A 17,377-nucleotide genomic window follows, 5' to 3' on the forward strand; every position below is an offset into this window, starting at 1 on the left:
CTCGAACTTCAAATTACTCGGCTCATAAGGTTCACGAGTCTTATCGAGCTGATATTATTTTTTTAATAGAAATATATTTTTATCTAAATATTTAATATTTTATTAATATTTTATATATTTATTAGAATCGAATTCGAGCACAACCTATCATATTTCGAGTTTTTGTCAATATTTGGTGAAATTGATTCAAGTTTTCGAGCCGAACTTGAGGCTACCGAACTATTTACGACCCGAGTTTCATGCTGATTTAAGATTCGGGTGAAACCGAGCTCGTGCTCGAGCCTGGACATTTTTAATCGAGTTCAAGTCTGAAAGTTTTCGACTCGGCTCGGCTTGATTATATCCCTAGTTGTTGTAAAGTTGGTATTTCGAAGTGAGTTAATTATCCAAGTCTCAATATTTAATAAACTATTATTAAATGGTAATATATAATCAATCAGTTAATATGGTAACATAATATCAAGAAGTTATTTATTTAATATTTATAATTTTTTTTATAAATTAAAAAATAATTAAAATCACGTGGTTGTACATGAGTATAAAGTTAATATATTATAGTGAACTAATTACTTAAGTCTTAGAATAATTTTATTATATATCAATATTAGATTATATAGGTTTAACCATCCAATATAAAGAAACATATACATAACTCGGTACATGATGTTATTAAAATATAATCAAATGAGTATCTAACTCAATCGATAGAAGTCAAATGTTTGGATATAGGTGTCACGAGTTCAATTCTACAAGCCAATAATAATTTTTCATATTTATTCAAATAAGGGCGCAAAATATTAATTTTGAATTATATGTTTTCCCTAAAAAATTTGACCCTATCGAACTTTTTACGACCTGAATTTTGAGTTTAAAATTTAAAGTTCGGTTGAACTCGAGTTCGTGCTCGAACCCGAATATTTTTAATCGAGTACGAGCATGACAGTTTTTGAGTCAACTCAGATTGATTATATCCTTGGTTGTTACACGAGTATAGAGTTAGTATCTCAATGTGAGTTAATTATCCGATTTTTGATCATTAATAAATTATTATTATATGGCAAGATATTATCAACAAGTTAATATGATAATATATTATCAACAAGAAGTTATTTATTGAATGTATAAATTAAAAAAAATTATAATCACGTTCTTGCACATGAGTGTAAAGTTATTATATTGTAATAAGCTAATTAACCAAGTCTTAGAATAATTTTATTCTAGATAAATATTGAATTATATAAGTTTAGTCACCCAAAATAAAGAAAGAAGTATGTAACTCAATACTTGATTTTATCAAAATTTAACCAAATAAGCTTGCTCAATTGGTTGAAATCATATGTCTATTATAAGTGTAAAGTTAGCATATTGAAATGAGTTATTCAATCAAGTCTCAAATTATTATGTTTTATATAAATATTAAAATAAATATAAAATTTAATGTAAGGCAAGACACCTCGTTTAAATAAATAAGTTCCAAGTCAATACTTAATGTTATTAATGTTTAACCAAAAAGTGTCTCTGGTTCAAGTGGTTGATGTGTTTGTTAGATATATTTGATAATGTCATGTCTAATCTGATTTATGTTTAGTTTTCAGATCTTACTTAAACAGGACAAATCAGTACTTAACTGAAATCAGCACTTATACTGAAATCAGAACTTAAGTCGTCAGTACTTAAGGTTCAGGAGATATTTATCAAAAGATAATATCAGGACTTAAAGGAAACGTTCAGATAAGGAAGGCAGCTGATTGAAAGGAAAAGAAGATCAAGATAAACGTAAGAAGAGATATGCATGAAGAAGGAATTCCGTGAAAAATGGAATACTTGGAAGAAAAGATATCTGATTGATATATTTTAGGAAGCAGAATTATATTCTATATCAATTAGCGATTATCTTGTAACTGTGTAGTATATAAACACAGACATAAGGTTTACACTATAAGTGTTATTATTATCGAGAAGATTATTTTTTGTAACCCTAACAGCTCTCGTGATATTTGTTCATCACTGAGAGAGGACAGTTCCATACTGTAACAAAGTTTATTGTTTTGAATAAAGTTTGTTTTATATTACTTGAGTTATTAAAGTTCGATTTGATTGTGCTATACACTGTATTCACCCCCCCCTACAGTGTGTGTGACCTAACAAGTGGTATCAGAGCCTATCTGTTAACACACAAACTGTTTAAGATCCAAAAACAATCATGTCTGAAGTAGAAACTCAAACTAAGCCCACCAAAACTGAAGAACCTCCAAAGACACAAATCCAAAGCCGATATGAGACGATTAGAGTTCCCATATTGAGACCATCCAAATATCCCATATGGAAGGTGAGGATGACCATATTTCTGAAAGCTACAGATCTAGAATATCTCGATAGAATCAAGGAATGACTTCACAAACCAACCAAGCTCGTTGTTGCAGTTGCAGGTGAAGCAGCAAAGTCTGTACCAAAGGAGAAGAGTGATTACACTGATGAAGATATCACATCAATTGCCAATGATGCTAAGGTACGACACTTACTGCATAGTGCCATTGATAATGTAATGTCAAACACGGTAATAAACTGCAAGACTGCAAAGGAGATATGGGATGCCTTGGAAACAAGATGTCAGGGAACTGATACGATTAAGAAGAACATGAAGACAATACTCACTCAAGAGTATGAACACTTTGACTCAAAGGCTAATGAGTCATTGACTAATTTATATGATAGATTTGTCAAAATCTTGAATGACTTGTCACTGGTTGATAAGGAGTATGATCTTGAAGATTCAAACCTTAAATTCCTGTTGGCTCTTCCTGAAAGCTGGGATTTGAAGGCAACAACAATAAGAGACAACTATAATCTTAATGAAACAACTTTTGATGAAATTTATGGGATGCTCAAGACTCATAAACTTGAGATGGAACAAAGAAGTAAGAGGAAAGGAGGAAAGTCAAGAACAGTTGCTCTTAAGGCTGAAGAAGAATCCCCCAAGGCAGCTACCTCAAGGAAAGGCAAGGGTAAAGCTCTTTTCACAAAGTCTGATACTGAGTCATCAAGTTCTGATAGTGATGATGACTCAGAATCTGAAAGCTTGCTTGAGACGGATGCTGATGAAGAGATGATGAAGCTGTATGCTCTTATGGTGAAAGGAATCACGAAGATTGCATACAGAAAGTTCAGGAAGGAAAGGTGCAAGTTCTGATAAGAAGAATTTCAGAATATCTGAGGGCAAAGGAGGAAAGTCTGACAGAGGAGATTATACAAATGTCAAATGCTATAACTGTGGTGAGAAATACCACATATCTCCTGATCGCAAGAAAGTGAAGAGTGACAAAGGCAAAGCTCTTGTCACAAAGAACAAAAGCTGGGCAGACACCTCAGATTCTGAAAGTGAGGAGAATTATGCCTTGATGGCAAATGCTGATATGGCAAGTGCTGAAAGCAGTTCTGAAGCTGCTGAGTTAATGGTACCTCAAATTACTTATGCCTTTCATACTGATGATATTAATGAGTTGAGAAGATATCTTAAAACCATGTTCATTAGCTACAGAGATCAAACTTTAACATGTGAAAGATTAACTTCTGAAAATCTTGTTTGCAAAAAGAGGAATGATTATTTAGAAAAAGAGTTAGTCATGTTCCATCAAACTCAGAAAGATAGAGATGATGCTTTCTATGTTAGAGATGAAGTGCTTAAAATGAATGAATCTCTAAAAGCTGAGTTAGAAAAGGAAAGAGAGATTATCAGGACTTGGACTAATTCTGGCAGAACAACTCAGAATTTGTTAAGTAGTGAAAACTAGAAAGAGGGCTTAGGTTATGGAGGGGATAAGGGTGATAAAGGAACTGTAGATATTAAGCCTATAGTTGTTAAACAAAAGCCAAAGTTAAAACCTGTTAAGTTTGTAGCTGTAAAGTCTGATACTGAGAAATCAGAAGTTAAAAAGGAATTAACTTCTGACAAACTAAAACAGGAAAAGACAACTGAAGTAAACGTAGGCTTAATGACAAAGAAGCAGCTTAAGCATAAGCTGAAAGATGTTAAGAATTCAAACAAGGTAAAATCACCTAGGAAAAATAGGAATGGAAAGGAAGGTGTGAATAAAAGCAATGATTATAAGCCTGTTCCTGATGCTCCTAGAAAAACATGTCATAACTGTGGAAGATCTAACCATCTGGCTTCTTTTTGCAGGAAGAATAAGAACATAAACTCCTTACCTTCAAAATCAGAAGTTAAGAGTCAGTCTGTTAGATATAAGCCACAAAATCCTTGTTTTCATTGTGGTAGTTTATGGCATTCCATTTATACTTGTAAGAAATATCATAGTCTGTACTATGATTATTATCAAATAAAACCCTCTTTAAAGAAAGTCAGCATTGTTCCTTCTAGTGTAAGTTCTGATTCAAAGTCTGATAGTGTAAATTCTGATAAGAAAAATGTTAACATAAATTTTGATGCTAAATCCGCTGCAAATGTTAACAAACTTAATAAGGCCAAAGGATCCAAGCAAATCTGGGTCCTTAAAACTAATCATTAGTGGTCTTTGTGATTGCAGGGCAACAGGAAAAATATCCTAGTTCTGGACAGTGGATGTTCAGGACATATGACTGGAAATAAAGCCCTGCCATTAGACTTTTTGGAGAAGGCTGGCCCAAGTGTTTCTTATGGAGATGGAAACATTGGAAAAACATTGGGATATGGCAATATCAATCTTGGGAATGTCATCATTAAAGAAGTAGCTCTGGTCTCAGGACTTAAACACAATCTGCCGAGTGTCAGTCAAATCTGTGACAGAGGTTATCATGTGGATTTCTTTGAAGAACACTGTGAAGTTGTAAGTAAATCTACAGGCAAAATTGTTCTGAAAGGATACAGGCGTGGTAACATTTATGAGGCCAAGCTTTCAACAAGTACTGATGGTTCTGCAATCTGTCTGATGAGTAGAGCATCAATTGAAGAAAGCTGGAATTGGCACAAGAAACTCTCTCATTTAAATTTCAACAATATAAATGAACTAGTCAAGAAAGATCTTGTGAGAGGACTGCCAAAATCAGTATTTGCTCCTGATGGCCTTTGTGATTCTTGTCAGAAGGCTAAACAAAGGAAATCCTCATTCAAGAGCAAGACTGAATCATCAATTCTTGAGCCTTATCACCTACTGCATGTTGATCTATTTGGTCCAGTAAATGTCATGTCTATTGCAAAGAAGAAATATGCTATGGTCATAGTGGATGAGTTCACCAGATACACATGGGTGTATTTCTTGCACACAAAAAGTGAAACTGCATCTATCTTGATTGATCATGTCAGGCAACTGGATAAATTGGTCAAAGATTCTGTGAAAATAATAAGAAGTGATAATGGTACCGAGTTCAAGAATTTGATAATGGAAGAGTTCTGCAAAAACCATGGAATTAAGCAGGAATTTTCTGTTCCTGGAACTCCACAGCAAAATGGAGTTGTTGAAAGAAATAATAGAACTCTCATTGAAGCTGCACATACAATGTTTGATGAAGCAAAGCTTCCAACCTATTTCTGGGCTGAAGCTGTGCAGACTGCTTGTTTTACTCAGAATGTAACACTAATTAACAAGCATGGAAAGACACCATATGAGATGGTGAAGAAAAAGAAGCCAAATCTGAAGTATTTTCACGTATTTGGATGCAAGTGTTTTGTTCTTAAGACTCATCCTGAACAGCTATCCAAATTTGATCTAAAAGTTGATAAAGGAATCTTTGTTGGATATCCACTTTCCACAAAAGCCTTCAGAGTCTATAACTTGAGAACAAGAGTGGTCATGGAATCTATCAATGTCTCTTTTGATGATAAGAAATTTACTGGACTTGAAGATTTCAATGATCATGATCAGTTGAGATTTAAAAATGAAGTCTTAAATTCTGATACTGAAAATCCTGACAGTCTAAATCCTGATACTGCAATCTCTGATGGATTAAACTATGATGTTATTGAAACTGTGGTGACTACACCAAAGGAAAATGCACCTATGCAGGGGGAGCATACTCAAGATACAACCACATCTCAAGAAGCATCAGAACATACATCTGGCTCTTCAAGTTCTGATTCGTCAAGCTCTGATAAGCCAAGTTCTGATAATTCTGAAAACTTAAATTCTGAAGAATCCAACTCAGAGAGCATAATTTCAGGGGGAGCATCAGAAAATGTTGATGAAGATAACATGGATCATGGGGGAGCATCCAGTTCTAGAGAAAACCTTCCATCTGCAAGGAAGTGGACTAAATCACATACACCTAACTTAATAATTGGAAATCCTGATGCAGGTGTCAGAACTAGAACAGCTACTTCAAGTGAATGTCTTTACAATTATTTTCTTTCTCAGACTGAACCAAAGAAAGTGGAAGAAGCTCTTCAAGATGCTGATTGGGTGCAAGCAATGCAGGAAGAGTTAAATGAATTTGAAAGAAACAAAGTCTGGACCCTAGTGCCAAGTCCAAAGATCAGATCTGTTGTTGGTACAAAGTGGGTCTTCAGAAACAAAACTGATAGTGATGGCATAATTACAAGAAATAAGGCAAGGTTGGTTGCAAAAGGATACTCTCAACAGGAGAGAATTGATTATGATGAAACATTTGCACCAGTTGCTAGATTGGAAGCCATAAGGATATTTTTGGCTTATGTTGCTCACAAAAAGTACACTGTCTTTCAAATGGATGTGAAAAGTACTTTTCTCAATGGAGAATTGGAGGAGGAAGTATATGTTGAACAACCTCCAGGCTTTGTAGATCCCAAATATCCTAATCATGTCTACAGGCTTGATAAAGCACTTTATGGCCTTAAACAAGCTCCAAGAGCATGGTATGAGACATTAGCTCAATTTCTTCTGTAAAGTGGATTTAACAGAGGAACTATAGACAAAACATTGTTCTACCTCAACCATGGAAAAGACTTACTTCTGGTCTAGATATATGTTGATGATATCATCTTTGGTTCTACAAATGACAGATTTTGCAAGAATTTTGCCAAACGGATGCAGTCAAGATATCAAATGAGTATGATGGGGGAACTTAGCTATTTTCTGGGCCTTCAAGTCAAGCAAAATGAAGAAGGCACTTTTATTTATCAAACCAAGTACACCAGAAATTTGCTGAAGAAATTTGGAATGCAAGATTGTTCAAGTGCATCCACTCCCATGGCCACTGCAACAAAACTGGATAAAGACACTGGTAAATCAATAGATATTACTGATTATAGAGGTATGATTGGCTCTCTACTCTATCTAACTGCTAGTAGACCTGATATCATGTATGCTACCTGTCTTTGTGCAATATTTCAAGCAGATCCAAGAGAACCTCACTTAACAGCTGTGAAAAGAATTTTCAAGTATCTTAAGGGAACAGCTGATCTGGGATTGTGGTATCCCAGAGAATCAGATTTTAAACTAATAGGTTACTCAGATGCAGATTTTGCAGGTTGTAAAATTGACAGGAAAAGCACAAGTGGAAGCTGCCAATTTCTTGGAGGCAGATTGGTTTCTTGGTTTAGCAAGAAACAAAAGTCAATTTCCACATCAACTGCATGAAGCAGAGTACATTGCTGCAGGAAGCTGTTGTGCACAGATTCTTTGGATGAAGAATCAGCTACTGGATTATGGGTTAACATATTTTAAAATCCCTATTTACTATGATAATCAAAGTGCTATTGCTATGACAAGTAATCCAGTTCAACACTCAATGACAAAGCACATCAGCATTAGGTACCACTTCAGAAGGGAACATGTGGATGAAGGTACAGTGGAATTGCATTTTGTTCCAACATATCAACAACTAGCAGATATCTTCACAAAACCACTGTGTGAAGCTACTTTTACAAGATTGGTAAATGAACTTGGAATGGTTTCAGGTTCTTTCTCTAAATCTGCTTAGTTTTTGTTCTGATGCATCAGACTTTATGATCAGTATTTACAAAAATTACTCTCTTTGTGTATTCTGTGCTTAATTGAAAATTGCTTAAGTACTGATTGTTGTCTGATGTGAATTTCTAAACTCTGATAGTGATATGACTGTTTTTGTGACTATTCAATCCTATAAGGATAACTGTGCTAGATTGTGACCTAGTAGTCTTTAACATACTAGAGATCCCATGTTAGCAGTAATTATTTATGTGGCACTCTATTGACACAAGCAAATTCTGATATTGAGCTTAGTCACGTTTACTTTGTCTATCTTATTACTAAGTCAAAAACTAGAATAATGCTTCTCATCTGTTAAGTTCTGATGTTAGTAAATCTGATGAATGTACTAAGTGCTGATAAATCCCACTCATCAAAAGAAAAAGTAAATAAACAGAGAATAAAAATCAGGTACTCCTTGAGATCTAGAGTAACAATGTGGAAGGGACGATCCAAGTGCATTGCTGGTATTAAGTAATATGCATCAGAAAAACAAATAATTATTTTTCTTGGTGACTTTTCACACTCTATGATTACTGGAGAAATACTCTGATAATAGCATAAATTCTGATAAGCAGTCGTGACTCACTTACACTGAGAAGCCACTGTAAAATGGAATTTCAAAAGATGCATAAAATAAGCACAAAACAGTTGAGGCGGACTCATGCATGAACTCATTCAAAAGTAAACTTCAGAATAATGATAGATTTTTAGTAAAGTTCTTAGTTATACCTTATTTCTAAGATGTACTGAAGTGAATCAGACTTTACTCTTTGTCTGATATTTTGCTTAAGGCACACACTTACACTCCATATGAATAATGAAAATTACTGTGGCGTTCAATGGTGTTTTAGATGAACAGTTTATGTGTCAGATTGCATAAATTCTGAGGACAAGTTCTGCTGGAAGTTCTGATAAATAAGTTCTGAAGAACCGAACTCAGAATTTGTGTGAAGAATCACAAAGATAGGCATTCATTTTTCGAGTTAAGAAATCATGTTCTGATGACTGTTAAGTTCTGATATAAGTCTAAGTGCTGATATTAAATTATGATCCTCTACTTGACTTATTTTTGGTTAAAATCTGAAACAGTCTTATTTTTACTCAGAATATGAACGGGTAAGATATTAACAGTCAATACAATTAGGGTTAGTAGAACACGTACATGCACAATAATTTTTTACTTGTTTGTTGTGCGCATTAAACCCTATTTTACTTTTGCAATGACTGTTTTTCTTCTTCCCAGTCTAGGGAGACGAGGTAGAATTATTTCTACCTGTCAGCATTAAATTTCCTTGCGTCTCCTGGCATTCTCTTGCCTATATAAACCAACACCTCAAATCAGCCTACACATCATTTCTTTCTCACACACTCACTCTCCTTTCCTTCATACCAACACAAACATGGTCAACTACAATATGTTTTTGAACTATGAGACCTTCAACATGGAGCTGAGCTGTGAGGATTGGCAGCAGGAATGGCACGTAACTGTCATTCCTGATGAGATTTGGGACTCGGTTCCCCAGGAGGTTCTCACACACCTCCTGTTCTTTTACATGGACTACCATCGCCATCTGGAGCGATTTGAAGAAGAAAGGATGGAAGCTCTCCGCCAACAAGAGGGAATCATTCGACTCGCTATTCTTTTTGTAGAGAGTCGGAAGAAGAAATAATTTGTTTTCTTCTTCCTGTTTTTCTTCATCGTCAGCTTTGTCCGGCTTCTTAGCCAAGGACAAAAGCTGTTGATGTTAGGTTTAGAAGCTTAAGACAGTCTTGTAATGCTCAGATGTAATTTCAATTTCATGGATGTATTCTCTTAATATATTAATGGAATTTCTTATTTTTGCAAGATTCTGTCTCTGAGATGTTTGCAATTTTACTGCACTGTTAAATCATGATATATCCATATTCTGATGACCATTTTAATTATTGATTTAAATTAAGTTCTGCTTTTAAAATATCAGTACTTGTTTACTTGATTTATTTTTTTTGGTCATTCTCACACTTGTTTTTTTCAGAATATTGGTTTTGCAGTGAAAATAATTAAATAAGTGGGAACAATTTTATTTTTGAATTAAAACTGACTTACCTCAATTAATGGGATTACTGGGTAAGTGAAACGGTTTTTCCTTGAAAAACTTTATGTGATAAGTAATGATTACTATTTTCCCGTGCTCATTAACTATTCATTATTGCTGCATGTCTGACAGGTGTCCAACGGTTATTTTTTCTTAACCAAGTATAAGTAAGAGAGAGAGAGAAGATTATACAATCTTTTATTTACTTTTACACTTTATCTCTCTTTCTTTGCTTTTACTCTCTCTCATCTCCTGACGTTGATTTTTCATACAGACATTTTATCAAACACCTTACAGGCAATCTTAATTCTCAATTTTTTCTCATGGCACCTAAGGATTTGATCATCGATGGAGCCAAGTTCGTTTCCAACAACTATGTTGCAATTCTAAATCATGATGAAGCTCCGTCTGAGTTACATTTTGTGCAAGATCTTCTTGCACACAGTGAAATTGGGTATGCAAAGACCCAGCCTTCCGTCTTTTCAAGCCAACAAGTTCTGACATTTTGGCGGACTGGGCATTTTGATAATGGTGGTGCAATTGGTACTCCCAGCATTGTTTTTGAAGTCAATGATGATGAGCATGTGGTAATTCCTGGAACAGTTCGAAAGGCTTTACATTTACCAAAAGGCTGCATTTTCTCAACACCGGAGGAACCAGCACTACAGCAGCTCATGGACAATTTGGGGTATGAGCAGAGTTTGGCTAAGCTTGGACAGTTGAAACGAGCACATATCAGAAAGGAATGGAGCTTTTTCTTCGACTGCATCACTAAAGCCTTCGGGAATAAGTGTTCCAACTTTGATGTCATTCCAATAATGAGTCGGCACATCGGGTATGCTATTATTAACCAAACTCATTTTGATTTTGCAAGTGCTGTGCTAGGTTTTATAGGGGATAGGATGACAGAGGATAGGAATGTTATCTACTTTGCTAGATTCTGTCAGCTTATATATAATTTATGTTGTGCTGATGAACCCCAACCTACCACTGACTTATTTCCACCCTTTAAACTTGCAAAACGGGCTTTTAATGACTTGGTAAATGCTGACCTTAAGAAAACGGTGGTTAGACCTTTACAGATTCCTCAGTCTGTAAAACAGATCCTAATAAATGATGATCCTCAAACCTATAGATCTGTTTATCCTGATGTTCAACCTACCACAACATCCCAAACACCACACCAACCATCAGAACATACCACACATACTTCTATACCTCAACCCTCTCTCAGAACATATCTCAAAACTTATCTCACACCTTCACAGACAGCTCAACCTTCATCCTCTGCCCCTACTGTGAAGCCTTCATCTTCCAAGCCCAAGAGGACAAATACTGTTCCTCAGACACCACAGAAGAGAAGGAGGATTGTTCTGAGAGATGAGTCTAATAGTGAGGAACAAGTTTCTGCATCAGAACCTGTTGTAAAAGAAGCTGAGAAAGTTCCTTCTCAGAAGGATTCTGGAATTGGGGGATCTAAGCTTCTCAAAAGGCTTAGAAGAATGACTTCTGCTGAACCTCCCAAGGAATCCCCACCTTCAAAGGGATACAAGAAACAAAGAGCTAAAAGGCTAGCTTCAGATGATGAGGAAACAGCAGCTAAGGAAGGAGATCAAAAATCTCTGATCTCAAAAGAACCAGAATTTGCTGAAGCTACTGAATTTGCTGAAGCTACTGCATCTCTCTCTTTAATGTACCCAAATCAGGAAGCTGCTACAGATAAGGCAAACACACCATCTATGTCTCCTGTACATGAAACTATATCTTTTGAAGACCCAGGCACAAGTGCTGAAATTGATATTCACAACCTGGTTGTGCCTGAGGTTCTCTACTTAGAAGCTCCAACAACAGTTAATCCATCAACAACATCTGTCACTGATGCTACTCAAACTCCAGAATTGTCTACAATACCTTCTCTGCATCTAGATGTTGATGATCAGAATATAGGTGAGCATCAGGATATGGCTGTTGATCAGAACTTGGAAACAGATCAGCACTTAGAAGATGATGCTGAAGCCTCGATTGCTTCTCATACTGTTGTCTTATCAGAAGATGCTGATTCTGTAGGTTCTGATGCTTCACATGCTGATACTACTGGTGATGTTGCTCCTAATACAGATGCTGATGAAGTTGGTCCTTCAGGACATGCACCTCAACAAACTGTTCATAAATCTGAACTAGTTAAGAAGTTTGTTACAAGAGCAGCACCAGTACCTTGGAGTGAAACTCCTAGAGGACATGAGTGAAATAAGGAATGGAACTCAGTTACCTTTGTTCCATCTGAAAAGATTCTTGCTGAGCACTTGGCCAAAGCTGATGAAATGTTAATTAATGATGATTTCAAGACACAACTTCGAGTCACTGCATTGAGTACTAGACATCTGCAAGGTCTCCATTCAACAACTCATGCAGAGTTACGTCAAGTTAAGGAAGAATTGCTCAAGCAAGATATGACTAGGACACTTGATAAGAAAAAAAATTTCAAACCTACCTTTGACAGAGTTGCTTACATTGAGAAGACTCAAGAGAAGCAACAGTCTCAGATTGATGATATTCTGAAACATCAAGCTTTTCAGCAATCACAACTCGATAAAATCCAAGCCTCAGTGGAATTGCTTGTCTCTCTTCTCTTACCTGCTGATGCCAAAAAGGGGGAGAAAGTAATTAAGTCCAAATACAAAACTGTTAAGACAGTGAAGGGGAAGGATGATGAAGAAGATGATCATGGAAACTCTGGAATGGATGGAGGTCATGGTCAAGGTAGAAGTTTCTCATCAAGAAGAGCTGAAATTACAAGTCACAGGACAATTTCTGATGCAGGAAAAAGAATTACTTCTGCTACTGGTAAAAGGATAAGTTCTGATGAACTTCTAGATCTTGATGAAGAAATATCAAGACAGTTATTTCTTAAGGAGAATTCAGGAATGGACTTGGAAAGTCTGATGGAAGAAGAAGCTAGACTAAAGTCAGAAAAAGTCAATTCTATATCTGAAGCTTCTGTTGGTAAAAAGAAACTTTCAAAGGCCAAAGGCATTATGATAAAAGAAAGAACAAGTTCTGAAGCAATCAAGGCTAAATCACAATTGCAGATAGATCCAAGGTCCAAGGGCAAAGAGAAAGTTGGTGAACCTATCAAGGTTTATGTGCCTCCTGTGGATGAAGAAATTACTGTTGAAGATGCTGATCTTGCTCTGACTTCAAGAAAATTTTCTAAGACAGCCTCTGACATGGCTCAAGTTGTTCAGAGTAAAGATATAGTTAGTTCTGATATTTGAAAGAAGCAAGAAACCTCTGACATTGCTCATGTTAAACCTTCAAAGATACTCCTACCAGGATTCACCAAAGCCAAACAGACTCAACCTTTGAAGACTGCTGTAAGTGGTTTTGAAGCAAGAGTGGTTACTGGAAAGGAAGCAAGAGATAAAACTGGATTGGGTAGTGCTGATGAAAGAAGAATACAGAACACAACCAATGATCCAACTTCCTTAAGTGAACCAGGTATTGGAGCAACTCCTGAAAGATTGAATCAACTAGAATCTGTACAGATGGTTTACCATACCTACTTGAAAGAACATATCTTGTTGTACTTCATGACAGATGGTAGGGTTTATCATATAAAGGAAAATGTCATTCCACTGAAGTATTTTGAAGAACTGGAACATGTATTATTCTTACTTCAAGTGAATGACAAAATAACAGAAAGTGCTGCAAACTATTTGAAGAGTCAAATTCAGAGACAGAAAAGGCTTTATTCTGTTAAGTCTGACATCACATATCTTCCAAAGTACAGAGATCACAAGGGTGATATTGTTGAGATGAAGCCTAACTCTGCTAAGATCATAACTACCTTTCTGGGTTACAAGGCTGTGGAATTCAATCTTGAGTCTGACAAGGCATATTTGATCAGATTGGATCAGGACATAATGAAATCTAAAATTAATGATCTCAGGGCTGCAATCTTTCAAACTGGTGAATATTCTGCAGAACTTAAAGATGCTAAAAGGAGGATGATTGATGAACTCAGATTTGCTGAGAGATGTTTGTTAAAGAATTATCTCAGAACAACTCCTGACATCAGAGAGATCAGAAAATGAAGTCAAATCAAGATCTACAACTGCTCAATTCCTGATATGAATACAGACTGAAGTTGTTATCAGAAGTTAAAGTTGGTAAAGTTTTAAGGACTGTAAGTTGTAGTTATCTAGTCAAATTCTCATGCATTTGTACTTAATGTTTTTGACATCATCAAATATCTGTTAAATTGTATATTATGCTAATTTACAAGTTGAGGGAGATTGTTAGATATATTTGATAATGTCATGTCTAATATGATTTATGTTTAGTTTTCAGATCTTACTTAAACATGACAAATCAGTACTTAACTGAAATCAGCACTTATACTGAAGTCAGAACTTAAGTCGTCAGTACTTAAGGTTCAGGAGATATTTATCAGAAGATAATATCAGGACTTAAAGGAAACGTTCAGATAAGGAAGGCAGCTGATTGAAAGGAAAAGAAGATTAAAACAAACGTAAGAAGAGATATACATGAAGAAGGAATTCCGTGAAGAATGGAATACTTGGAAGAAAAGATATCTGATTGATACATTTTAGGAAGCAGAATTATATTCCATATCAATTAGCGATTATCTTGTAACTGTGTAGTATATAAACATAGACATAGAGTTTACACTATAAGTGTTATCATTATCGAGAAAATTATTTTTTGTAACCCTAGCAGCTCTCCTGATATTTGTTCATCACTGAGAGATGACAGTTCCATACTGTAACAGAGTTTATTGTTTTGAATAAAGTTTGTTTTCTGTTACTTGAGTTATTAAAGTTCGGTTTGATTGTGCTATACACTGTATTCACCCCCTCTACAGTGTGTGTGACCTAACAGTGTTTAATTTGCAAATAATTGTCATAGGTTCGATTACTATTAGTAACAACTATTTTTGATATTTATTAAAATACATGGGCAAAACAGTAATTTTAAATAAAATGTTTCCCCAACTACAGATTATAAAGATAATAGATTTTATATAAATATTAAATTTAATGTAAGGCAAGATATCTCGTATAAATAAATAAGTTCCAAGTCAATACTTAATGTTATAAAAGTTTAACCAAAAGTGTATCTAGCTCATTATAGTTGATGTGTTTAGTTTGTAAATATTTGGCACAGATTCAATTCCTATCTAACAACTATTTTTGAAATTTATAAAAACTTGATGTTACAAATATAGCCTCACAATCGGCTAATTTTATGCCAGGTCTGGCGGAGTGATAACATGTTGTTCCGGATTTTATATATAATCTTATTGTTGAAGAGAGTTAATACATGTAAGTACGAACTTACATGAACTTTAATCTCAGCTACCTCGAATCTTTTCTATAAACAGGGTTCATATGTTCAACTGTTGGCCAGAACCCATGTTTCGTATTTTATTTTTGTTTCCCGGGTAATCAGAAAATGATAACTCCTGTCATATGATTTTCCAAGTGTATCATGTATGGAGCAAGTAAAAGGGTATGTAGGCATTTGTTAAGTGGGCAATCCTTTGATGTTGCCGGGCATTTGTGTTGATAATTAACAAAGTTAAAGTAAAGCTAAAGTAACATACATGCATACAATCACTTGAATTCAACTCTTTTGTGCTTTCCTTTTAATCTGTACATGGTGGGAGTGTGTTAGTGCTACATTAAAGGTGAAGACCCCATGGAATTGGAGTATGGATGGGCTTGATTGGGTTTAATTTGTTCCCTCCACTTCCAACAAACACGCCTTACATTACATAGACTATTGGCCGGTCAATAATGTTATACTGATATATTCCGTTTTTTCTATTGAATTGTTAATATTGTTCTTGTTCAAATTATGTGTATGACATAATTTGAATAATATTATAATTTAAGAAGACGAAAAAAGTATTATAAATTGTATAATTTATTCTGTTTTTTTTAAAACAAAACATGACGTTAACTATTAATCTTTTTTAATTAGAATATGATTGACAATAATCATGAGAAAACGATTTCTTATAAGAAAATACTATTTTCAAAACAATTTTTTTATTTTTAGAGTAAACAAAGCATGAAAAGACAAAACTGCTTCTACATACACGATAGCATTAAAAAGAAGAAAAAAAATACCAGAGTAATTTCATTTTTTTAATAATTTTTCCTACTCTGAAAATAAAAATTAGCTCTTAAAATAATATTTATGTTTGTGACGTATATATAATATTTGTACGCAACACAGCCGGCATTATTTTATGCCACAGGTATAAAATATTGAATGTCAGTGGTTAAATAATTGGGTGCTGTAGATCTTCTTGGCTGTCTCAAAGATCTTCTTTCAGGTATTTTTTTTAAAAAAAAATAAAAAATTAATCATGGCAACCCTCGGCTTGGTATTTTGTTTATAAAACTAATGCATAAATCCTGTGGACTTGTACTAAATCATATTTCTTGATTATTCTTTTTCTGATTTACTTGCTTGAAATATGACTTCTTTGTCTTCAGAAACAGAACTTTGAGTAAATATTTTTGTTTAGGAGTGCAAGAATAACAAACCTAACAGATACCAAAACAAAACTGCATAGATTTTCAAAGGCTGTGACCAAAATATAAAGACAATATGAAATTTGACTATCACTATCAAAGGAAAATTAAATTGTACAATACCTAACTCCATTTTATAATCAAGATTGTTGGGAAAAACAAAGTTTGTATAGCATGTCACCTGTATATTTAATTTAAGGTCCACATGTATGGTTTCATCATTAATCATGTCTGTTGTTTTAAATTTTTAGTAGTAACCACTTTAATATATCTTATAACATTAATCACATTTCATACTTTCAATACATTGCCTTTTTTTGATTAAAATTGGTTTTGTTATCATCTTTTATCTAGAGTCTATATGATTGATTTTGGTTTGAATGGTCAAATCAAAACTATGTGTTAGACATAGGATACTATGTGATGCCTGTTTATGATCCTACTCTTACCAGGGTCATAAATAAAGAGATTAAAAGAGAGAGTTATTAAAAGAGAGAGTTAAGGATGAGAAAGGGTTTTACAATTCACACACAACTGGGTTTTACGCATGCATGTTTTTACCGTGGCGGAAACGAAGTACTAAGCATGCTAAAGTCCCGTTAAATTAAACTTTCTAACAGAGAATGGTCTAATTTTTCTTAAGCATCACTGACATTTAAAATTGTTGTTAATTTTAAAATGAAATATGGTAAGAATACTAGTAAGATATATCTCAGAGGTGGTGATCATAGATGCTTCTAAGGCAGTGAATTCGGGACGCTTGCGAGCAGCTCGAACTTAATCTCATTCAAGCGAGTTTGGGTCGGCCAGACTCAAC

This window comes from Apium graveolens, chromosome 2 (assembly GCF_009905375.1).
Source record: "Apium graveolens cultivar Ventura chromosome 2, ASM990537v1, whole genome shotgun sequence".
NCBI classification, from domain to species: domain Eukaryota; kingdom Viridiplantae; phylum Streptophyta; class Magnoliopsida; order Apiales; family Apiaceae; genus Apium; species Apium graveolens.